This window comes from Mesocricetus auratus, unplaced genomic scaffold (assembly GCF_017639785.1).
Source record: "Mesocricetus auratus isolate SY011 unplaced genomic scaffold, BCM_Maur_2.0 Super-Scaffold_100066, whole genome shotgun sequence".
In the NCBI taxonomy this organism is placed as follows: Eukaryota; Metazoa; Chordata; class Mammalia; order Rodentia; family Cricetidae; genus Mesocricetus; species Mesocricetus auratus.
Window position 1 is genome coordinate 1,058,076 of NW_024429235.1, and position 27,023 is coordinate 1,085,098.

Here is a 27,023-nt window from a genome sequence, read left to right on the forward strand (position 1 = left end):
CAATGCACAGAGCTGTTGATTATGCACACTGGTCAAAAATAATATTACAATCTCTAAGGAATTCGTTGGGTTAATGGAGGAAGCAGAAGAGATGTTGAATGCTCTCAAGAGGTTAGATATAAGGTTTCTTTGATGTCCTAAATTTCCCATTTCCGTTTTATTTCAGGTTGGGTTCTATTTAGTAATTCTTTTTTATTATTATTAAATTCTCCTTAGTGCTCTCTCCTGTGTCCACAGAAATCTGTTTCTTTCTTCTATGGCAATCCAAAGGCCAGAAATTCACCATGTCTGTTCTCAAGATTCATGCCAGAGAGATATTTGACTCTCAGAGAATCCCACTGTTGAGGTTGATCTCTGCAACTCAAAAGCTGTTCTCCAACCTGTTGTGCCCACTAATGCCTCTACTGACACATGTAAAGCCCTGGAGTTGTGACAATAATAACATGTGCTACTAGATAAGGGGTCAAGTGGGTTGAGCACATAAAAACTAATGAACCTGCTCTCAGTAGCAAGAATCTGAATGCTGTAGAACAAAAGAAGATATGAAAACTGAAAATAAAAATAAATCAAGCATTGCTTAAAATGCCATGTTAGAAGGGTCCGTTGCTTTCTGAAAATCTGGTGCCATGTAAAGGTGGTATCACTGTACCCTCACATCACTAACTTGACTGGCAGCACTGAAGTCTTCCTAATGCTCTCACCTTTAAGTGGAATCAACAGTGGTTATCATGCTAGCAACAAGCTGGATGTGCAAGAGTTCATAATGATATTTCCAGAGTCTTTCAATTCTGGGAAGCCATGCCCCTTCAGAAGAGCTTTACCATATCCTGAAGAATATCATCAAGTAGAAATACCAATAGAAAGTCACTAACGTGACTGGCATCCTGGAGAACATAGAAGCCTGAGAGCTGCTGAAGACCACAATTGAAAAAGCCAGCTACACTGACCAGGGTGTCTTCAGCAAGGACATGGCTGTCTCACAATTCTTTAGGCCTGGCATGCATGTCGTGGAGGTCTAGTCACCTATGATTCCAACAGGTACATCAAGTTGAGTCCTGGCTGACCTGTCCTTCATCTGGAAATACCCATGGGTGTCTAATGAGGACTCCTTTGACCAGGATGACTGGGAATACAGCAGTTCAAAGCTAGTGCAGGCATCTAGGATGTTGGGATGAATTCATGGTAACAAACTCTTGAGGGAGTGCCAACACTGTGACAAAAAGTCCTACAACTGCCTTTTGCTCAAATGAACTAGATCGGTCTCTAGGACCAAATCTCTGCAGGCATGTAAGTTGGCCCAGAGCAATGGCTGGGGTGTCATGGAGTCACCTCACTCTGAGCACACTGAAGATATTTTCATAGCTGACTTTTTCATGGGGTTCTGCATGGGGTGTATCAAGACTGGTGCCCCTTGCTGATCTGATCAGCTGGTCAACTACAATAAGGACCTTAGATTCTAAGGAGAGATTGACAAAGATGCTAAGTTCACCAACAGGAATTTCAGGAATCCACTGAACAAGTAAAGCAATGAATGGAGATCCCTGGAGCCATCAGCTGCTTAAACACTGTCCCAATTGTGGTGACTCAAGGCCTCCCTATTGCTAGCCACTCCATTGTCAAAACTACATTGTCACTGTGGCAATCAAGATTCACTTGACCCAGTACATATTAAAAATTTAATCACAGTCAGGGAGATAACACTTACACAAGAGACAGGTGGCTGCCTGTGAGAAGGAAGATAACAATACTAGAGCAGGCAGGATGTACAGGCAAGTAATTTTCAAAGGTGCAGCAAAAACAACAACAGCAGACTACCTGGACAGTCACCCAATGTCTCACAGCAGCACAGGGGCAATCAGCTTTGGCTAAGTCCTAGAGTAACAGACTGACCAACACAGAAGCAGGGAGGTAGAAATCCTGTCATACCCTGACTCCAAGGTTCAGCAGTCTTTTAAATTTTATCATGCAAGTGCAGTAGGACAGCATTCAAAAGTCAGCAATCGAAGTAGGGGCACTTATTCCTAATGATATGAAATTAACTTCATTGTTTATACAATTACAAGAAACAATCAGTAATAGGACTCATCCTATATTCATGACACACATCAGATCCAAATATATTTGCCATGACCTATAGCACATAACAATAATGAGATTGATCATTTATTATAAGGAATGTGCTAGAAGCCTCATAATTTCATAAAAAGATACCATGTGAATAGCAAGGTTTAAAAAAGAATATTCTTCATCACTTGGCAACAAGCCAAGGAAATAGTAAAAAGAAATATCCTGCCTGTTAATTCAATAACCAAACTCCATTAACAGTAGGTAGCAAACACCAAAGGTATACATAGAAATGAAATTTGAAAAAAGGATGTATTCCACTTTGCAGAAATTTGGAAAATTAAAATATGTGCACCATACAATAGACAAATTTTCAAGGATTCAATGGGTCACTGCTATTAACTCTGAAAAGACTAATTCAGTTATCACCTATTAGAGGTAATGGCCATTAAGGGTATACCTGTACAAATAAAAACGGACAATGCTCCATCATATGCACCAGAAAATTAGTATAGTTATTTAAATATTATAAAACACATAACTGGCATACCACAAAATCCTACAGGACAAGCAGTGATTTAGAGATGTAACTGCAGTTTAAAAGAAATGCTCTGGAGCCTCCCATCCTGGCTGGAGTCAAGCAGCCCAGATCCGAGGTCTTCTTTTCCACCAATGAGAACAGAAGGCCAGCGGGTCCTGCAGGACCAGGTAAAACAGTCCCTGCATCCAGGCCTGAATTCCAGTGCCTGGGGATTGCCTGGGGACTGCCACAAAGATTCCCATCACGGCGGGAGCCAAGCACCCTAAATCCCAGGTCTTCTCTTCCCATCAACAAGAACGGAGAACCAGCAGGTCCATACAAGTGGCTCCAGACTAGCTGGTTTAGGAGCGCAGTGTCAGGGGACTGCCACAGAGTCTTCAATCTAGGCAGGAGCCAGGTCTTCTCTTCCACCAAAGGGAACAGGGGACCAGATGGGAGACTATGCATCCCAGAATCCTGAGCTTCTTCGCCACACACAGCACCAGAACTAGGAAAAGGAAGAGACGAACTACCAGAGTATTGGACTTGCTTGCACCCATCGAAAGTGAATTCTGGTCCCCTAACCACTAGACCAGTGAGGGGCTCTTTCTGCACCTACTAGAAGAAGAGATGGGAAAGAGACAATAAAAAACACACTCAACAAAGAAAAACAAATATGACACCAACAAGTTCTAGAGACTCCACACAAGCAAGAATGCAACATTCCAATGTAAATGAAGCAGAAGAGAATGACCTTAAAAACAACTTCATGAAAATGATAGAGGCCTTAAAAGAGGATATAGGAAAATCCCTCAAATGAATGGAAGATAAAACAATCCAAAAATGCAAGAAATGGAAGAAAAAATAAACCAAAAAATTCATATAATGCAACTAATGGATAAAAAGGTAAACCGAAAATTGCAAGAAACAATTCAGACCATGTAAGGCATGAAAACTGAAATAGAGACAATAAAAAAACACAATCTGAGAAAGGCTGGAATAAGTAAAGCTGGGCAAACGGTCAGGTACTACAGATACTAGCATTACCAACAAAATACAAGAAATGGAAGAGAGACTCTCAGGTGTTGAAGATACATTAGGAGAAATGGATTCAACAACCAAAGAAAATCTTATGTCCAACAAATCCATAACACAAAACACAGAGGAAATATGGGACATCATGAAAAGTCCAAACCTAAGAATAATAGGTATAGAAGAAGGTGAAGAAAACCAACTCAAAGGGGCAGAAAATATATTCAACAAAATCATAGAAGAAAACATTCACAACCTAAATAAAGACATACAAGAACAGCAAATAGAGTGGGCCACAAAAAGTCCCCTCAACACATAATAATCAAGACCCCAAATATACAGAATAAAGAGAGAATATTAAGAGCAGCTAAGGAAAAAGGCCAAATAACGTATAAAGGCTAACCTATCCACATTACACCTGACTTCTCCATGTAAACTCTGAAAGCCAGAAGTTCAGGGATAGATATTCTACCAACAGTAAGAGACCATGGATGCCAGCCCAGACTACTATACCGGGCAAAGCGCTCAATCAATGTAGATGGACAAAACAACATATGCCATGACAAAACTAGATTCAAGCAATACATATCCACTAACTCAGACCTACAGAAAGTTCTGGAACAAAAACTCCATCCAAAGGAAGTTACTACAACCAGAAAAACATAGGCATTAGATAATCTCAATTTACCAACAGCCAAAAGAAAAAAAGGGTTGAATTCCACACATAATTCCACCAATAACAACCATTCCAATTCAAAGAAGAATGAGTAATCAATGGTCATTAATATCCCTCAGTACTAATGGCCTTAATTCACCCATAAAAAGACATAGGCTAACAGAATGGATTCAAAGACAGAACCCATCATTCTGCTGCATAAGAGAAACACACCTCACCCTCAAAGACAGACATTACCTGAGAGATAAAGGTTGGGAAAAGATTTTCCAATCAAACGGACCCAAGAAAGAAGTGGGGTTAGCAATCCTAGTATCTAACAAATTAGACTTTAAAACAAAATCAATCAAAAAAAGATGAAGGAGGTGATTACATACTCATCACAGGAGACATCCACCAATATGAAGTTTCTATTCTAAACATCTATGCCCCAAAATACAAAGACATTCATGTTCATAAAAGAAACATTACTAAAACTCAAATCACATATAAAATCCCACACACTTATAGTGGGAGAATTCAAGACGCCACTCTCTCAAATAGACAGGAATAACAGACAGAAACTTAACAAAGAAGCAAAGGATCTAGTAGAAGTTATGACACAATTGGGATTAACAGACACCTTTAGAAAATTCCGTCCACATAAAAAAGGATATACATTCTTCTCACCACCACATGGAACCATCTAAAAAATTGAACGCATACTTGGTAACATATCAAACCTCAGCAGCTACAAAAAATTGGAATAACTCCATGCATCTTGTCATACCACCATGCATTAAAATTAGAATACAACAAGAACACAAATTGCAGAAACCCTTCAAACTCATGGAAATTGAATGATGCACAACTGCACCATTCCTGGGAAAAAGAAGTCATAAAAAAGAAATTAAAGACTCCCTAGAATTCAGTGAGAATGAAGACACTACATAATGAAACCTATGGGTCACTATGAAAGCAGTGTTACCGGGGAAGTTCATAGCACTAAGTGTACACATGTAGAAACTGGAGAATAGTTATACTAGAGAGTTAACAGCACAGCTGAAAGCTCTAGAACACAAAGAAGCAAAATTTCCTGGGAGAAGTAGATGCAAGGAAATAATCAAACTGAGGGCTGAAATTAATAAAGCTGAAACTGGCAAAACAATACAAAGAATCAACACAATGAAAAGTTGGTTCTTTGAGAAAATCAACAAGATAGGCAAACCTTTGTCCAAACTTACAAAACATCAGTGTGTGAACATGAAAATTAACAAAATCGAAAATGAAAAGGGGGACATAACAATGGACTCTGTGGAAATTCAGAGAATCATCAGGCCATACTTTGAAAACCTGAACTCCACAAAATTCAAAATTTAAAAGGAAATGGATGACTTCCTTGATAACTATAACTTCCCAAAATTAAATCAAGAAGAGATGAGCAATTTAAATAGACCTATAACCCAAACAAAAAAAAGCCCAGGACGAGATGGCCACAGTGCAGAATTCTACCAGAAATTCAAAGAACAGCTTATACCAATTCTTGTCAAATTATTCCATAAAATACAATCAGGCCAGCCGGTGGTGGCGCACGCCTTTAATCCCAGCACTCGGGAGGCAGAGGCAGGCAGATCTCTGTGAGTTCGAGGCTGGGCTGGACCGACAGCCTCCAAAACAATACAGAGAAACCCTGTCTCATAAAAACCAAAAAAAATACAATCAGAAGGGTCTTTGCCAAACTCTTTGTACCAGGGTTCAATAACCTTGATCCTCAAGCCACACAAAGACACAACTAAGAAAGAGAACTTCAGACCAATATCCCTCATGAACATTGATGCAAAAATACTCAATAAAATACTGGCAAACCGGATACAAGAACACATCAAAACAATCATTCACCAAGATCAAGTAGGTTTCATCCCTGGGATGCAGGAATGGGTTAACATACAAAAGTCCATGAATGTAATCCACCATATAAACCAGCTGAAAAACAAAAATCACATGATCATCTCACTAGATGAAGAAAAATACTTTGACAAAATCCAACACCCCTTCATGATAAAGGTCTTGGAGAGATCTGGGATAACAGGCACATACATAAACATAATAAGAGCTATATTCAGCAAACCAACAGCCAACATCAAACTAAATGGACAAAAACTCAACACAATTCCTCTATATTCAGGAACAATACTAGGCTTTCCACTCTCTCCATACCTTTTCAATATTGTACTTGAAGTTCTAGCCAGAGCCATATGATAGCAACAGGAGATCAAGGTGATACAATTTGGAAAGGAAGAGGACAAATGTTCACTATTTGCAGATGATATGATAGTTTACATAAATGACCCAAAGAACTCTACCAGGTAACACTTACAGCTGATTAACACCTTCAACAAAGTGTCATTCTACATGATCACCTCAAGAAAATCACTAGCCCTACTGTATACAAATGATAAAAGGGCTGAGAAAGAAACCAGAGAAACATCCCCCTTTACAATTGCCACAAACAACAGCAAATGCCTTGGGGTAAAGCTAACAAATCAAGTGGAATAACTTTGAGTCTTTAAAGAAAGAAATTAAAGAAGCCCTTGGAAAATGGAAAGATCTCCCATGCTCTTGGATAGGTAGGATCAATGTAATAAAAATGGCAATCCTGCCAAAAACAATCTACAGATTCAATGCAATGCCCATTAAAATACCAGTACAATTCTTCACAGACCCTGAAAGAATAATAATTAATTTTCTGTGGAAAAGGCGAAAGATTTATACGAACTGAAGAGAAACCCGCCCATCACCCATCCCCCTCGATCTATGGGGCTGCTCCCAGCATCCAGAAGACCCGCCCACACAGGAAAGACATCAGCCCATCCAAGACCCCACACCCAGCGAGTCCAGCTTCAGGTGAGATTGGGTCTCAGGCGGGGACCGCTTGCCCATCACCCATCCCCCTCGAACTTTGGGGCCGCTCCCGGCATCCAGAAGACCCACCCACACAGGAAAGACATCAGCCCCTCCAAGACCCGAACCCCAGCGAGTCCAGCTTCAGGTGAGATTGGGTCTCCTGCGGGGACCGCCTGCCCATCACCCATCCCCCTCGATCTTTGGGGCCGCTCCCGGCATCCAGAAGACCCACCCACACAGGAAAGACATCAGCCCCTCCAAGACCCCAACCCCAGCGAGTCCAGCTTCAGCTGCAGGAAGGAAGGAGACCAGTGGAGACGGAAAGACCCCACCAGCACCCACTGGAAGAAGAGATAGGAAGAAGACAGAAAAAGAGATCACTCAGCAATAGAAAGACCAACATGACCCCACCAGAATCCAGGGATCCAACACCAGCAAGACCTGAAAAGCACTACATAGACGAAGAAGAGGAGACAGACCTTAAAAATTATTTCATGAAGACGATGGAGACCCTCAAAGAAGAAACGAGGAAATCCCTTAAAGAAATAGAAGAAAAAACAAACAAAAAATCCATGAAATGGTGGACAAATTCAAGAAATAAACAAATCTCTCAAAGAATCTAAAGAGCACCAAGAAAAAACAACCAAAAAAATTAAGGAAACAGCTCAAACAGTTGAAGGATTGAAAGCTGAAATAGAAATGATAAAGAAAACACAGAATGAAGGGATGCTGGAAATAGAAAAGCTCGGTAAACAATCTGGAACTACAGATGCAAGTATCACCAATAGAATACAAGAGATAGAAGAGAGAATCTCAGGTGTTGAAGACTCATTAGAGGATATAGAGTCGTCAACCAAAGAAAATCTCAAAACCAACAAATCCTTAACACAAAATATCCAGGAAATATGGGACACCGTGAAGAAGCCAAACCTGAGAATAATAGGTATAGAAGAAGGTGAAGAAATTCAACTTAAAGGTACAGACAACATATTCAACAAAATCATAGAAGAAAACTTCCCTAACCTAAAGAAAGATATGCCTATGAAAGTACAAGAATCTTACAGAACACCAAATAGGCTCGACCAGAAAAAGAAGTCACCTCGCCATATAATAATCAAAACATCAAACCTTCAGAGTAAAGAGAAAATATTAAGAGCAGCTAAAAAAAAGCCAAGTAACATACAAAGGCAGACGTATCCAAATTACACCTGACTTCTCAATGGAAACGATGAAAGCCAGAAGATCCTGGACAGATGTCCTACAACCGCTAAGGGAACAAGGATGCCAGCCCAGACTACTATATCCAGCAAAGCTCTCAATTACCATAGATGGAGAAAACAAAACATTCCACGACAAAGCCAGATTTAAACAATACGTATCCATGAATCCAGCTCTACAGAAAATGCTAGAAGGAAAACCTAGAGCCAAGGAAAATAACTACATTCAAAAAGACACAGGCAATATAAAATCACACTTTACAAAACACCAAAAGAAAAAGGGAGGAGAAACTACACAAAATAACTTCACTAACAATAAATCAATCACAAACAAGGATCACCATTCAATGGTCATTAATATCCCTCAATGTCAACGGCCTCAACTTGTGTATAAAAAGACACAGACTAGCAGAACGGATACGAAGACAGAACCCTTCCTTCTGCTGCATACAAGAAAAACATCTCAACATCAAAGACAGACGTTATCTCAGAGTAAAGGGTTGGGAAAAGATCTTCCAATCAAACGGTCCCAAGAAACAAGCGGGTGTAGCAATCCTAATATCTAACAAATTAGACTTCAAATTAAAATCATTCAAAAGAGATGAAGAAGGACACTTCATATTCATCAAAGGAAAAATACATCAAGACGAAGTCTCAATTTTAAACATCAACGCCCCAAATACAAAGGCACCTACATTCGTGAAAGAAACATTACTAAAGCTCAAAATGCACATAAAATCTCACACACTAATAGTAGGAGACTTCAACACTCCGCTCTCACCGCTAGACAGGACCTCCAGACAGAAACTTAACAACGAAACAAAAGAACTAATAGAAGTTATGACACAACTGGGTTTAACAGACATCTATAGAACATTCCACCCAAATACAAAGGGATATACCTTCTTCTCGGCACCACATGGAACCTTCTCTAAAATTGACCACATAATAGGAAACATAGCAAATCGCCACAGATACAAAAAAATTGGAATAAACCCCTGCATCTTATCAGACCACCATGCCTTAACATTAGAATTCAACAATAACACAAATCGCAGAAACCCTACAAACTCCTGGAGATTGAACAATGCATAATTGCACCATCGCTGTGTAAAGGAACAAATAAAAAAAGAAATTAAAGACTTCCTCGATTTCAATGAGAATGAAGACACAACATACACAAACTTATGGGACACTTTGAAAGCAGTGCTGAGAGGAAAGTTTATAGCACTAAGTGCCCACATGAAAAACCTGGAGAACAATCATACTAGAGAATTAATAGCACAGCTGAATGTTCTAGAACAAAAAGAAGCAAACTCCCCCAGGAGGAGCAGACGCCGGGAAATAATCAAATTGAGGGCTGAAATCAACCAAGTAGAAACCAGGAAAACACTGAGAAGAATCAATGAAACAAAGAGTTGGTTCTTTGAGAAAATCAACAAAATAGACAAACCTCTGTCCAAACTAACCAAAAGACAGAGGGAGAGCATGCTAATTAACAAAATCTGGGATGAAAAAGGGGACATAACAACAGAATCTGAGGAAATCAAGAGAATCATCAGGGCATACTTTGAAAATCTATACTCCACAAAATTTGAAAATTTAAAGGAAATGGACAATTTCCTGGATAGATATCACATGCCAAAACTAAATCAAGAACAGATAGACAATCTAAACAGACCTATAAACCCTAATGATATAGAAGCAGTCATCAAAAGTCTCCCAAACAAAAAAAGCCCAGGCCCAGATGGCTTCAGTGCAGAATTCTACCAGAAATTCAAAGAAGAGTTAATTCCAATACCCTTCAAAGTATTCCACACAATAGAAGCAGGAGACTTACTGCCAAACTCTTTCTACGAGGCTACAATTACCTTGATACCCAAGCCACACAAAGACACATCTAAGAAAGAGAACTATAGACCAATTTCCCTCATGAACATTGATGCAAAAATACTCAATAACATACTCGCAAACCGGATTCAAGAACACATCAGAAAAATCGTCCACCATGATAAAGTAGGCTTCATTCCAGGAATGCAGGGATGGTTCAACATTAGAAAATCTATCAATGTAATCCACCATATTAACAATCTGTGAAAGAAAAACCACATGATCATCTCACTAGATGCTGAAAAAGCCTTTGACAAAATCCAGCACCCTGACCTCCCTAAAGGTCCTAGGGAGATCAGGGATAACAGGAACGTACTTGAATATAATGAAAGCAATATACAGTAAACCAACAGCTAACATCAAAATAAATGGAGAGAAACTCAAAGCAATTCCTCTAAAATCAGGAACAAGACAAGGCTGTCCACTTTCTCCATATCTCTTCAATATTGTACTTGAATTTCTAGCTACAGCAATAAGACAACAAAAGAAGATAAAGGAGATACAAATAGGAAAAGGAGAAGTCAAATTTTCACTATTTGCAGATGATATGATAGTTTACATAAGTGACCCAAAAAACTATGCAAGGTTACTCCTAGAGCTGATAAACATCTTCAGCAATGTGGCAGGAAACAAGGTAAACTCAAAAAAATCAGTGGCCCTATTATATACAGATGGTGAAGTGACTGAGAAAGAAATCAGAGAAACATCACCTTTTACAATAGCCAAAAACAGCATCAAATATCTGGGGATAATATTAACTAAGGAAGTGAAAGACCTGTATATCAAGAACTTTGTGTCTTTAAAGAAAGAAATCAAAGAAGATACCAGAAAATGGAAAGATCTCCCATGCTCTTGGATTGGTAGGATCAACATAATAAAAATGGCAATCTTGCCAAAATCAGTCTATAGATTCAATGCAATCCCTATCAAAATTCCATCACAATTCTTCAAGGACCTGGAAAGAACATTAATCAACTTTATATGGAAAAACAAAAGGCCCAGGATAGCCAAAACATCCCTATACAATAAAGGAACTTCAGGAGGCATCACCATACCTGACTTCAAGTTCTATTATAGAGCTGTAGTCCTGAAAACAGCTTGGTATTGGCACAAAAATAGGCAGGTAGACCAATGGAACAGAATCAAAGCCCTAATTTTAACCCACACATCTATGAGCACTTGATTTTTGACAAAGAAGCTAAAACTGTACAATATTAAAAAGAAAGCATCTTCAACAAATGGTGCTGGCATAACTGGGTACTGGTATGCAGAAGACTGCAGATAAACGCAGGTGTATCGCCTTGTATAAAACTTAAGTCCAAATGGATCAAAGATCTCAACATAAATCCAGCCACACTGAAACTTTTAGAAGAGAAAGTGGGAGATACTCTTCAACGAGTTGGTACAGGAAACCACTTCCTAAACATAACATCAGTGGCACAGGCACTGAGATCGACAACTAACAAATGGGACCTTCTGAAACTAAAAAGCTTCTGTAAGGCAAAGGACACAGTCAAAAAGACAAAAAGGCAGGCCACAGAATGGGAAAAGATATTCACTAACCCTACATCTGACAGAGGGCTAATCTCCAAAATTTACAAAGAACTCAAGAAACAAGTCTCCAAAAACACCAAAGGATCCACTTGAAAGGTGGGGTACAGAGCTAAATAGAGAATTCTCAGCAGAGGAGGCTAAAATGGCCAAGAGACACTTAAGAAAGTGCTCAACATTCTTAGCCATCAGGGAAATGCAAATCAAAACAACTCTGAGATACCATCTTACTCCTGTCAGAATGGCTAGAATCAAAAACACCGAAGACAATTTATGCTGGAGAGGATGTGGAGAGAGAGGAACACTCCTCCACTGCTGGTGGGAGTGCCGACTCATACAGCCTCTTTGGAAATCAGTATGGAGATTCCTCAGGAAAATGGGAATTAATCTACCACTAGACGCAGCTATTCCACTCTTAGGCATTTATCCAAATGAGGCAGGCTCATACAACCAGGGCATCTGCTCCACTATGTTCATAGCAGCATTGTTTGTAATAGCCAGAACCTGGAAGCAACCTAGATGCCCCTCAACTGAAGAGTGGATATAGAAAATGTGGTACATTTACACCATGGAGTATTACTCAGCAGAAAAAAAACAATGGAATCTTGAAATTCTCAGGGAAATGAATAGCACTGGAAGAAACCATCCTGAGTGAGGTAACCCAGTCGCAAAAAGACAAACATGGTATGTACTCACTCATATATGGATTTTAGACATGGATCAGGATAGTGCCAGTCTACACTTCCACAGATAGAGAGTCTGGGAAACAGGAAAGAACCTAAAAGATATGCATATATGCATAGTACCCAAGAGAAGAGGATGGAGACAAGATCCTCTGAATGGATGGGGAACACAGCAAGGGGTGGGGGGAGTGGGACCTGGGAAGAAGAGAGGGGGTGAAGAGGAAGGGAGTTGGTCATGGGGGAACAGGAAGTTGAGGGGGTGGGGGTAGAATAGGGGGAAGAGTGAATCATAGGTTCGAAGACAGATCAGGCACCAGAGTGACCTCGAGTGATCTAAAGGGATAACACCAATTGGCAAGCTAAGCAATAGTGGAGGGACCACCTCGAATGCCCATCCCTGATAATGAACTTGATGTCTATAACCATCCGGGAGCCTTCATCCTGTTACTGATGGAAGCAGAGGCAAACACACAATTAATCACTGAACTGAACCCAAGGAACCCAGTGACAGAGAGAGAGGAGTGATGAGCAAATTGGCAAAGAATGGGCTGGCAAAACCAGCAGAGACAGCTGATCTGAACAGGGGAGAGCTCTTGGACCCCAGAGTGACAGTGGGGAGGCCAGCATGGGACTGATCTGGACCCCCCAAATGTGAGTGTCAGTGAGAAGGCCTGGGAAGCCTATGGGGCCCATAGATCAGTGTCTATCCCTGGTATACAAACTGTCTTCGTGTGCCTATAGCACAAAGAGAGATGCTCTCTCAGCCTGGACTCTTAGGGGAGTGCCTGGACCCTACCAAGTGTAAAATGACAGACTCTGGATATCCCCTATGGGGAAAGATTTGGCAATAGGGTGGGAGGGAGGGGAGAAGGGGAGTGCGGGAGGAGGGGAGGGAGAGGGAACTGGGATTGGCATGTAAAACAAGCTATTTAAAATTAAAATAAAAAAATTTCTGTGGAAAAACAAAAGACCCAGGATAAATAAAACTACCTTACTCAACAAAACAACATCAGGAGGCAACACCATCCCAACACATCAAGCTCTATTATAGAGCTGTATCTTCGAAAAAAGTTTGGTATTGGCAAAAAATAGACAGGTAGACCAATGGAATCATACTTAACACTCTGATATTAACACATACATGTTTGAACATCTGATCTTCGAAACAAAGCTAAAAATATACGATGCCAAAAGAATGCATCTTCACCAAATGGTGGTGGCATAACTGGATGCTGGGATGTAGAAGAATGTGGATAGATCCATGTCTATTGCCATGCACAAAACTTAAGTCCAAATGGATCCAAGACCTCAACATAAATCTAGCCACACTGAAACTCTAAGAAGAGAAAGTGGGTGGTACCTTTGAACGAATTGGTACAGCATACTGCTTCCTGAATATAATACTAGTAGCACAGACAGTGAGATCATCAATTAATAAATGGGACCTCCTGAAATTGAGAAGCTTCTGTTAGGCAAAGGACACTGTCAGCAAGACAGAACAGCAGCCCACAGAATGGGAAAATTTGTTCACTAACCCCACGTCTGACAGAGGTCTGATCTCCAAAATTTACAATGAACTCAAGAAGCAAGTCTCCAAAACACCAAAAGATCCAATTAAAAAGTGGGCTACAGAACTAAATAGAAAATTCTCAATAGAGGAGTCTAAAATGGCTGAGAGGCACTTGAGAAATTGCTCAACATCCTTAGCCATCCAAGAAATTCAAATCAAAACAGCTCTGAGATATCATCTCACTTATGTCAGAATGGCTAAAATCAAAAACACCAATGACAATTTATGCTGGAGAGGTTGTGGTGAGAAGTGAACACTTGTCCACTGCTGGGGGCAGTGCCAACTTGTAAAGCCACTTTGGAAATCAGTATGGCGATTCCTCAGAATAATGGGAATAAACCTACCACCAGACCCAGCAATTCCACTCTTAGGCACATATCCAAAGATCCCTCTTCATACAACAAGGATATCTGTTCTTCTTTGTTCATAGCAGCTTTATTTGTGATTGCCAGAACTTGGAAGCAACCTAGATTACCCTCAACTGAATAGTGGATAGAGAAAATATGGTACATTTATACAATGGAGTACTATTCAGCAGAAAAAAAATGGAATCCTGGAATTTGTTGGCAAATGGATGGTACTAGAAGAAACCATCCTGAGTGAGGTAACCCAGTCACAAAAAGGGAAACATGGCATGTACTCTCTCATATATGGATTTTAGACATAGATCTGGTGAGTACCAGCCTACCATCCCATGGCCAGAGAGTCTGGGAAACAGAACCTACATTCAGTGGCTGATGGAAGCAGAGGCAGACTCCCACGACTAAGCACTGAGCTGAACTCAAGAAACCCAGTTTCAGAGAGGGAGGACTGATGACGAAATTGGTTAAGACTGGGCTGGTTTAACCCCCAGAAACAGCTGACCTGACAAGGGTTAGCTCTGGAATCTCACAGTGATGGCTGGGAATCTAGCATCGGAATGATCAAGATTCCCTTAATTTGGGTGTTAGTGAGGAGACCTAGGTAATCTTTTGAGCCTTGGGTAGTAGATCATTATTTATCCCGGGTATACAAATGGACTTTGGGCTTCTATCCAACAATGAGGGGTGCACTCACACCCTGGACTCTTAGGGGCGTCGAGGCCCTGCCCTGGGTGGAATGACAGACTATGCACACCCCCATGGAAGGCCTTACCCTCCCTGGGGAAATGAGGGGATATTGGGGTGGCTGGTGCAAGGGTACGGGAGAAGGGTAGGAAAAGGGAGTATGACCTGGAGTTGACATGTAAAGCAACCTTGTTTCTAATTTAAATTTAAGTTAAATTTAGAAATAAAAAATAAATATATAAAAAAAGAAATGCCCTATAAAAAGGCAGGGGAACAAAGTCTCCCATGCACAGATTACATAAAGCCTCATTAACTTTAAACTTTCTTAATGCTAATGTGAAAGAAAAACCAGTTATAGAAAGACACTGGATAATAGAAAAAAACGTCTGCACTAAATCAGCCAATTGTACTTCATGGCTGTATTGACCTCAGCATGGAAACAACGATATATGTGACATTGGGGTAGAGGGTTCACCTTTGTTTCTACAGGAGAATAAAAACTTTGACTACTATCAAAGTTGATCAAGATCCAGATTGAACAGGAGAAGCGTGTTGATGAGGAGAAATGATAGGTTATTCACCATAGTATATCCCATGAGTTGTATAAAGACCTCACAAAGGAAAGGGGGTGTTTTGTTCTTGCCTTAACAGGAAAATCCTTCTCCAAACAGCAAAAAGACACTGAACATATAGATTTGTAAGAAGAGAGAATAGCTGTTCAAAAGGAACCATCAAACAATTGACAATCTGACATGTGGTAAACTACGGAAGTATTTCTATACAAAATCGATTTCTCCTTACTTCCTAGCACCCTTTCAGTACCAATTTACTCAAACCAATGATGGCATTGAGTTGGATTTGTCTTTCCTCATCTAAATCTAAGCCTCCCCTCATATACTCAACTGTGACCTCACCCAAGCATGTGTGGTCAGCACTACAGGTATGTATATCTCTCATTACATCTGCCCCCTGGAGCCTTTCTGGAAACCCCAACTGTGTAACAATGTGATTTGTCAAAAATCATTGTTTCTGGCACCTCAATTCACAGCTAATGTCTGGAACACTCCTAACTAGAGTGTAATTTCTAAAGTGTCTAGATGGAAGAACCCACCTCAGTGGTTCTACAGGCCAAATAAAACCTCAGTGACCCCAAAATAAGATAATAAATTAATGAATTTTACTTTCACATGTGGAATTTTTCATTATTTGATTCTAAAGGTTTTGTTTTCATGGTCTGCATTTTAGTATCTTTTTTACTCATGTCCTTGTTAAATACTTGAACATACTCATACTTCCAAATTTAAAAGTCTTTGTATTGTGGTTAAGCTATATTGTATTCCTCAAGGTCTACAAAAGAGGGTCACCAGCTTCTGATAGAAGCATGTTGTTGTTGTTGGGTTTATTTTTTTGGTTATTCATGTTTCTGTCTTTCCAGTGGGGTGTAAGCGTCTGGAAATATGATGTGTGAGGTATTACTTGGTGTTGGTATCTGGTCTGTCATTAGTAGTGGGTGTTCTATTCTTTGGTTTCTGTTACCCTGTCTGCACCCTATGCATTTGGGATCTCTGATAAAGGGTGCTTCTGAAGATAGGTTATTGGCGGAAAGAAATGGAGATAGGCTATGCTGAAAGACTGAGAAAACTGTGGGAGGAACTACGGGGAGGCAGAGGCCACAGGGAATGTACATGTGGTAGAAAGAGGGGCTCCTGCATTGAAGCTGCAGTGATATGAATAAGTCTGAAGAGACAGGATGAATGGGTATGGGGAACCTGGGTTATGTAACAAAATGTGGAATGGCAGGTAAATGCAGTTTGATTCAGACAAGGGCCTCCGGCAAAAGGCTGCTACAGGACTAGGAATAAAGTCTGGGGAAAGCATAGCTGAATCCAAACCACTGTAACCACTGGACATCCATGGCTGAATGTGTTTGTGGAAATTGATGTCTCACAGAAAGCAATGAATATGGAGTAAAGGAAAGGATGGCAGGGTAAGTAGGAAAGACCTAGCTTTGTCTGCAGCAAGTAGAAGAGTCCCCAGAAAGTAGGGTAAGAGGAAGGGCTCCTTCAAGAAGACTTCTACAGAACTGTGAGACTGGGAAAATGGTAAAAGGAGACAAGAAAGAGTGAGTAATGACCACCTGAGTCCCAGCCCTGTGTGGTCACTGGTAGAAAATGTTTGTGGGGATCAAAGCTGACACAAAAGAATGGAGATGGACTGAAACAGAAGGCTTTCAGATGGACTAAGAGAGCTGGCAGGAAAGCTAAACCTGGTCTATACTAAGAGTCAGAGTATACATGGTGGTACATCTCATACAAATAATTGTTTTGGCCTTTTATGAGTGACAGGGAGTCCAGTCTCTTGTCTGCTCTTCCAACTGATATAGGCGATGCCTGTGCCTATAGGGGTTGCTGATGTTGCTGGGCATGTTTGGCCAAGGAGAGGATGATGTGGTAGTGTGAGTGTGTGACTGAGTGGTTCTTATAATAGAGTCCAATGGGTGGTATCAGTGGTGGTGCACTCTACCCAGAGGTCTATATGATGCTTGCCTGCTGCTGTGTTCTGCACCATAGCAATGGGATTCTATGAGAGATGAGGGCAGTTTTCAGCTGCCTTGCTGTGGCAGAGATATGACAGGGAGTTTTATACTATTTAAATTTGATTTCATCATGGAATGTCTTTCTCCATCTCTTATTTTAAAAAATTACAGATTTTTTATTATTTTAATTTTAAATAGCTTGCTGCACATGTCAATCCCAGTTCCCTCATCTCCTCCAGCACCCCCGCCATTCTCCCCAGCCTCCCACCCTATCTCTACTTCCTTCCACATAGGGGATATCTAGAGTCTCTATTTTACTCAGGGCATTGTCCAGGAACTCCCCTAAGAGTCCAGGCTGAGGGAGCATTCCTCTTTGTGTTATGGACACATGAAGTCCATTTGTATGCCAGGGATAAACACTGATCCACTACCCAGGGCCCCTAATCTGGGTGGCACCTGTAGCCTCTTAGAGTTTCTGGAGCATTCTACCAGTCCCTTAGGGATTTAGAGTCTTCATTGAGAAGCTAGGTGTTATTGTAATAGGTCTGCTGTCTTCAAGATACATGGCCTTTTTCCTTGCAGCTTTAATATTCTTTTTTATTTACATTTTCAATGTTTTTATTATAGGGTTTCTGTGGAACTTCATTTCTGGTTATGTCTATTTGGTGGTCTGATGTGCTTCTAGTATTTTGGTATGAACATACTCCTTTATGTTTTGGAAATTTTCTCTTATGGTATTGTTTAAAATATTTTCTGTGCCTTACCTTAGTTTCTTCTTTTTTCTCTATTCCTGTTATTCCTAGATTAGATATTTTTAAGTTTCCAAGATTTCCTGTGTGTTTTATTTCTGTTTTTTTTTTACATTTAGCATTTTCTTTGACTGGGGTATGCCTTTTCTCCTAACATATCTTCAATGTTTGACATTTTCTCTTCCATCTCTTGTATTCTCTTGTTTAAGCTTGTACCTTTAATTCTTTTCTTAGTTCCTAAATTTTTCATTTCACATCTCAGCTCATGTGGGGTTTGATTTTTCAATACTTTTTCCCTTTTCATGTCTTGAACTGTTTAGTTTATTTCACTGTTTATTTTTTATATTCCATGAATAAATTCATTTGTATATTCTTTAAGCACCTCAAATGTATATTAATGCTATTTAGAAGTACTTATCTTGTACTTCAGCTCTATTGCCTTACTCAGGGACTATTGTATTGCTTTGTTGAATACTAGACACTACATATTGTTCTGTCATTGATTAGATATTTACACTGGTGTGTAAGAAACTTGACTTGTGATGATTGTCATTTTAGATGTTAACATCTGTTCTTGTCTTTGTTGGATGAGTGTTTTGATCTTTTGTTTCAGGTTCTTTAAGGGGTTCTTAGTAGCCTGTGGTGGCTGTGGGTTGTCTGGCAGGAAACGCTTCTGTGATGCATGTGTGGCCACCGGTAGTTCTGGGTACAATGTGATGTTATGTATTGAGATTTGACTATTAGGATTACATATGGACTATATAGGGGAGTTTGCAGGGGTTCACAGGTAGGAAGAAAGCATGGTGTGCTAAATGGATCTGTCCTTGTTCTTCAGGCTGTAAATAAAGGGATTCAACAAAGGTGTGGCCAAAGAGTACATCACTCAGGCCACTGCATTACTTCTTGGAGAATACGATAGAGAGGAGGTAAGGAAAAAGGATTCCTGAAATAGGAAGTAACCCAAAGAGAGCACTTATACAGTATCAAAATATGTTATTGGTGAAAGTATCAAAACAGGCAAATTTGAATAGTTCAGAAGGGAGACAGAAGAAGTTGGAAATTTCAAAAACGCAATACTGCCACATAATGTAATAGCAATTCCACAAGGCTAAGGAGAAAAAACCTTAGAAGTAAGACACCACAGTGACTGGTATTTATAGTGACATGGTAATACAGGGGGTGTCAAATGGCCACAAACCTGTCATATGCCATTACAGTAAGAAGCATGTCATCCATACATGAAAGGAATTACAAACAGTAATATCTGTGTCAGGCATTCCATATAGGAGATGACCGGGCAGTGAGTTTAGATGTCCACAGTCATCCTTGGAAGAGTGGTGGAGATGAAACCAATATCAACCAAAGACAGGTTGGAGAGGAAGAAGTACATGGGTGTGTGGAGATGGGCATCAGAGCTGACTATCAGGATGATGAGGAGATTTCCAAAAAGGGCCAAGATGTACATGGAGAAGAATAGGCCAAGAGAACAGTCTGTAGGTCTGGATCCTCTGATACTTGAATGAAGTGAAATTCGCATAAAAAATGTTGTGTTCCATATGTTTTTATTTCTTGCACATCTTTTGAAGGAAACCAAAACTGTTGATAACAATGGTACCAGCTTTTATGTAGATATTCTTTACAATTTGAGTCAAGTAAGTATAAATAATGATATTTTCTCAAGCTTATTGTGACATCATTAATAATTACTCAGTTGTGGTAGTTGTCATTCTTCAAATACTCATTTTTTCATACCTCATGTCCTACTTCTTCTGAGAACCATGCTGAATACAGTAATCTAGATGATGTGAGACCAGAATTACTGTAAATAACAAGTCTACAGTCACAGTAAAATACAGCAAACAACTTTAAGACAATCAGGTATTTTATAGAAGCCTTACTTTAGAAAAACTGACAAAAAATGAAAACTTGAAGCACTTAAACATGGGTCATTTTATTACATAACATGGAACAATTCAGTTTTTTTCTTTCACTTAAAAATATTTTCCCCATTTTTTGTTTGGGGATTTAAGTAAGCCTTTGTTAAAACTTATTTAGATTTTTATATCAATTAATATACATATTCTTTATTTCACTTAGTATATTTCAAATTTTTGTAAGAGTGTGTTAGTTGAATAAACATTATCACAGAAAACTTTTTTTCTGTTTTTTGTATGCTTTGATTTCATTCTGCATTCCAACCACAATTCTCCCTCCCACTACTCCTCCTATTCCTTTCACCTCAACCCTGGTGCACCCCAGGTCCACTCCTCCTCACAGGTAAAAGCTCTCATCAGGAGCCAACATAGTCTGCCAAAATAGGTTATGGTAGGGCCAGGCCCCTCTTCCATTCTTTAAGGCTGAGCATGGTATCCAAACACGGGGAGAAGCTCCTACAAGCTAACCCATGTACCAGGATAATATTGTGGTCCTACTTTCACCGAACATGGCCTCCCATCCTAAGGAATGGGCTCCAACAAGCTCACTTATATACTAGGTTTGAAACGTGTTCCTATTGCCAGGGCTTCTCAACTACTACAAGATTCACAACATCAGAAACTTCTCTGTTCACAACTGCTAAGATATCCCGTGATGTGAAAACTAATGAAATGTCATTAAATACAATTGAAATTTTATGCTGCAAAGCTAATTTGGGGAGATCATGTCCACATAATTGCAGTAAAATATTTGTATAAGAACATAATATTCCAATGCTATGCAATGCCACTGATTTTCTGAAGCACAGCCAGATTTTACCAGACCCTTAGATTCAGTACCCTCTTCCTCAGATAGTAAAGTAATTCCCATGTGAGTCAGGCTTGCTGCGCAGATGACCATGTTCTTACCTCAGCTAGAGTGGAAATTCTAGGCTCACATTTAGATCAGAGAACACTGAATTGCTCAAATTGTAAAACATTTAAAATGCAGAAATATTTGTGATACCAGAACATGGGCAATACTCTAATGAATTCTAAATGGATTATATTTTATACTATGAACTGTTGGAATTATGATATCACATATAAGTGTCATCTACTCAGCATGATGATTTTTCCCTCCTTACCCATGAAAGACATCCTCCTAATATGTGCCATTAAAATTGTGAAATCTACCTAGTTACACTTCTTCCAATATAATACATTATGGGGTGCACTCACATGTTCAATATATTTCTATTTCTCTCCAATGGTGAAGACAGTGGGTATTGTTAGGAATCAATGAATCAAGAGAACATTTATTTCTTTTTCCATAGCCATATGTTCATACATACAACAAGATAGCAACCTATCTACATTTGGAAAATGATTAAAGTTGCATTGTATTTACTTGTCCAAATTAAAAATCTTATAAATATACAAAACACAAGTTTATTAGAGAGTATTTCCAAAGGGTACTGGATGATAGAATTATGTGAAAGTGTAAAGTGTGTTTTCACAAAATGCACACAACTTTTTAAGTATGTATATTCTTTTATCTTCATGTGATAATACATACAACTATTTTTAATAACCCAATAGTGCAGCTATTTGATACAACTAAATGACCAAAAAGTTCATAACACAGAATCAAACGACAAAAATTTAGCCACTGCAGCTGACAGGTCAATTTTCAGTTCAGTCATGCTTTGCTCAATAATACTAATGCCAGGTACCTTACCCAAAGTATCATTTCCAATTCCAGCCTGTCCATCAGTAATACCTCTCCCAAGAGAACTAGGAGGATAGCCATAATTACTACTATAAGCAGAATTTTGCATTGATTGTTCTTGAAATCCACTTGTCCCCCATGTAGAGAACTCAGCATTACCAATGATGAATGGAACCATTTTGTACTGAAACTTTTTTTTTCTTGCCCTCTAGGTCTCTGATCCATGCTAGTGGCTGACATTCTTCATCACAAGTCGAGAGGAGGAGCAGCGTCAACTCTAGTTGTCACTCCATCCTCTGCTCGCAGAGACCCTGGAAAGAGGGCTTATCATCATGGAATGGACCCGAACTTGCCACCTGCATGCCTGCACACTGCTTGTTCAAGCTGGCCCTCAGATCCATGGACCTACGATAGTGGGCCTAGTTCCTAAATTTTTCATTTCATATCTTACCTCAGGTTTTCTTTATCGATACTATTTGCATTTTCATGTCTTGAACTTTTTCCTCCTTATTTCCCCTTTTTTATATTTCATGAATACATTCATTTGTACCCTCTTTAAGCTCCTCAAGTATATATAAATGCTATATGGAGTCCTTGCCTTGGGCTTCAGTTATATTCCATTACTCAGGTCCTGTTATTCTGCTTTGCTATTTATTAGAGAGTACACTTTGTTCTGTCCGTTACTGATCATATATTTGCACTGGTGTATAGGTGTTGGTTTAGGATGATTGTCACTTTAGATGCTGATGTCTGGTTTTGCCTTTGTTGGGTGAGTGTTTGCAGACGCAAAGGATAATGATTCATGGGATTACATTCAAATATATTTCATTTTGGGGAGAAGTCACTTACACAAGAAGCAGATGTCTGCCACAGGTTTCTGACTAAGGATCCCCACAAGCTGCTCCCTGCGACCTGACCAGAGGAAAGAGAGGACCCTGACCCCAAACCTAAACTCACTCCCAAAATGGTCCTCATCTGCTCTGCAGATGCAGGCAGGGTGGATAACTCACTACAAGTGTTTTGTTCTTTGGTTTCAGTTTCCTCCTCTGGTTCTTAGTAGTCTGGTGACTGTGGGTTGCCTGGCAGGAAATGCTTCTGACATACTGCCATGTGTGGTCACTGAGAGTTCCAGGTAGAATGTGATTTTAGGCATTGGAAACTCATAATTAGGAATAGGTATGGGGCAGAAGGGAGAGTTTGCAGGAATCCACAAGTAGGAGGAATGCAGGTTGTATCAAAGGGTCTGCCTAGACTCTTGGAAATGTAGGCAGGAAGGGATCAGAGGCTACATCAGTTAGCCTGATACAGGGATGGGGAATGGGATGCTAGATTGTAATTGAAAGACAAGTGTAAGAGTGAAGATGTCCATCTGATTCCATGAACTGTGCGGCTGGTAGATTTTCAGGGAATGTTTTTGGAGACTGAAGCTGAAACAAGGGGATGTGGTCCTAAAGGAGGCTATAAAAGATCTATCTGCATGTTCCACTGGAGGTAGGAGCAAAGAATATCTTTGCTGTTTAATTTCTCATGTTTTCATGCAAAACTAATTATTGCCATTCACTATCACAGTATTTAAAAGAAAATCATATTATACGCAAGAAACAGAATCATAGTGAAATATGATCACATTATTAAAGAAAAGATGCTGAAATAAATCCTTCCCAATTTAGGAAAAACTCTTTTTAGTCAAAGAAAAGTAGGAAGCATTTAAGTTTACCCTAACATGTTGCAAGACTATAATATAGTTTCCCTCTGTTGAGATTAACTAAAGCAACATAAACGTCCTAGATCTGAATTGTCTAAATATCAAATTTAAAATAATAGTTCATGATGGCAAAGTCATTGTGTTCCATTTTCCCAAGTAGTTTTTGTGTTATTAGAATGTCATGCTGTTTCATAGCACCATGTCTTTGTTAACTAATATTATCTTAAACAAATATTGACTTAAATTGTGTTTATGTTATTAAAATTTCAGACTTCAACACTCCGCTCTCACCGCTAGATAGGACCTCCAGACAGAAACTTAACAAAGAAACAAAAGAATTAATAGAAGTTATGACCCAACTGGGTTTAACAGACATCTATAGAACACTCCACCCAAATACAAAGGGATATACCTTCTTCTCGGCACCACATGGAACCTTCTCTAAAATTGACCACATAATAGGAAACATAGCAAATCTCCACAGATACAAAAAAATTGGAGTAACCCCCTGCATCTTATCAGACCACCATGCATTAACATTAGAATTCAACAATAACACAAATCGCAGAAACCCTACAAACTCATGGAGATTGAACAATGCACAATTGCACCATCCCTGGGTAAAGGAACAAATAAAAAAAGAAATTAAAGACTTCCTCGATTTCAATGACAATGAAGATACAACATACACAAACTTATGGGACACTTTGAAAGCAGTGCTGAGAGGAAAGTTTATAGCACTAAGTGCCCACATGAAAAAACTGGAGAACAGTCATACTAGAGAATTAATAGCACAGCTGAATGTTCTAGAACAAAAAGAAGCAAATTCCCCCAGGAGGAGCAGACGCCAGGAAATAATCAAATTGAGGGCTGAAATCAATCAAGTAGAAACCAGGAAAACATTGAGAAGAATCAATGAAACAAAGAGTTGGTTCTTTGAGAAAATCAACAAAATAGACAAACCTCTGTCCAAACTAACCAAAAGACAGAGAGAGAACATACTAATTAACAAAATCAGGGATGAGAAGGGGGACATAACAACGGACTCTGAGGAAATCAAGAGAATCATCAGGGCATACTTTGAAAATCTGTACTCCACAAAATTTGAAAATTTAAAGGAAATGGACAATTTCTTGGATAGATATCACTTGCCAAAACTAAATCAAGAACAGATAAATAATCTAAACAGACCTATAACCCCTAATGAAATAGAAGCAGTCATCAAAAGTCTCCCAAACAAAAAAAGCCCAGGCCCAGATGGCTTCAGTGCAGAATTCTACCAGAAATTCAAAGAAGAGCTCATTCCAATACTCGTCAAAGTATTCCACACTATAGAAGCAGGAGGCTCACTGCCAAACTCTTTCTACGAGGCTACAATTACCTTGATACCCAAGCCACACAAAGACACAACTAAGAAAGAGAACTATAGACCAATTTCCCTCATGAACATTGATGCAAAAATACTCAATAAAATACTTGCAAACCGGATTCAAGAACACATCAGAAAAATCATCCACCATGATCAAGTAGGCTTCATTCCAGGAATGCAGGGATGGTTCAACATTAGAAAATCTATCAATGTAATCCACCATATTAACAATCTGCGAAAGAAAAACCACATGATCATCTCACTAGATGCTGAAAAAGCCTTTGACAAAATCCAGCACGCCTTCATGATAAAGGTCCTAGAGAGATCAGGGATAACAGGAACGTACCTGAATATAATAAAAGCAATATACAGTAAACCAACAGCTAACATCAAAATAAATGGAGAGAAACTCAAAGCAATTCCTCTAAAATCAGGAACAAGACAAGGCTGTCCACTCTCTCCATATCTCTTCAATATTGTACTTGAATTTCTAGCTACAGCAATAAGACAACAAAAGAAGATAAAGGAGATACAAATAGGAAAAGGAGAAGTCAAACTTTCACTATTTGCAGATGATATGATAGTTTACATAAGTGACCCAAAAAACTATGCAAGGTCACTCCTAGAGCTGATAAACATCTTCAGCAATGTGGCAGGAAACAAGGTAAACTCAAAAAAATCAGTGGCCCTATTATATACAGATGGTGAAGTGACTGAGAAAGAAATCAGAGAAACATCACCTTTTACAATAGCCAAAAACAGCATCAAATATCTGGGGATAATATTAACCAAGGAAGTGAAAGACCTGTATATCAAGAACTTTGTGTCTTTAAAGAAAGAAATCAAAGAAGATACCAGAAAATGGAAAGATCTCCCATGCTCTTGGATTGGTAGGATCAACATAATAAAAATGGCAATCTTGCCAAAAGCAGTCTACAGATTCAATGCAATCCCTATCAAAATTCCATCACAATTCTTCAAGGACCTGGAAAGAACATTAATCAACTTTATATGGAAAAACAAAAGGCCCAGGATAGCCAAAACATCCCTATACAATAAAGGAACTTCAGGAGGCATCACCATACCTGACTTCAAGTTCTATTATAGAGCTGTAGTCCTGAAAACAGCTTGGTATTGGCACAAAAATAGGCAGGTAGACCAATGGAACAGAATCAAAGCCCTAATTTTAACCCACACATCCATGAGCACTTGATTTTTGACAAAGAAGCTAAAACTGTACAATATTAAAAAGAAAGCATCTTCAACAAATGGTGCTGGCATAACTGGGTACTGGTATGCAGAAGACTGCAGATAAACGCAGGTGTATCGCCTTGTACAAAACTTAAGTCCAAATGGATCAAAGATCTCAACATAAATCCAGCCACACTGAAACTTTTAGAAGAGAAAGTGGGAGATACTCTTCAACGAGTTGGTACAGGAGACCACTTCCTAAACATAACACCAGTGGCACAGGCACTGAGATCAACAATTAACAAATGGGACCTTCTGAAACTAAAAAGCTTCTGTAAGGCAAAGGACACAATCAAAAAGACAAAAAGGCAGGCCACAGAATGGGAAAAGATATTCACTAACCCTACATCTGACAGAGGGCTAATCTCCAAAATTTACAAAGAACTCAAGAAACAAGTCTCCAAAACACCAAAGGATCCACTTGAAAGGTGGGGTACAGAGCTAAATAGAGAATTCTCAGTAGAGGAGGCTAAAATGGCCAAGAGACACTTAAGAAAGTGCTCAACATCCTTAGCCATCAGGGAAATGCAAATCAAAACAACTCTGAGATACCATCTTACTCCTGTCAGAATGGCTAGAATCAAAAACACCGAAGACAATTTATGCTGGAGGGGATGTGGAGAGAGAGGAACACTCCTC

The 27,023-nt window shown here is 39.4% G+C and overlaps 1 pseudogene; it reads right to left on the reverse strand.

Moving 5' to 3' along the window:
• Positions 1-19,397: 19,397 nt before the first annotated feature.
• Positions 19,398-21,249, reverse strand: LOC101824772 (annotated as a pseudogene).
• Positions 21,250-27,023: the final 5,774 nt, after the last annotated feature.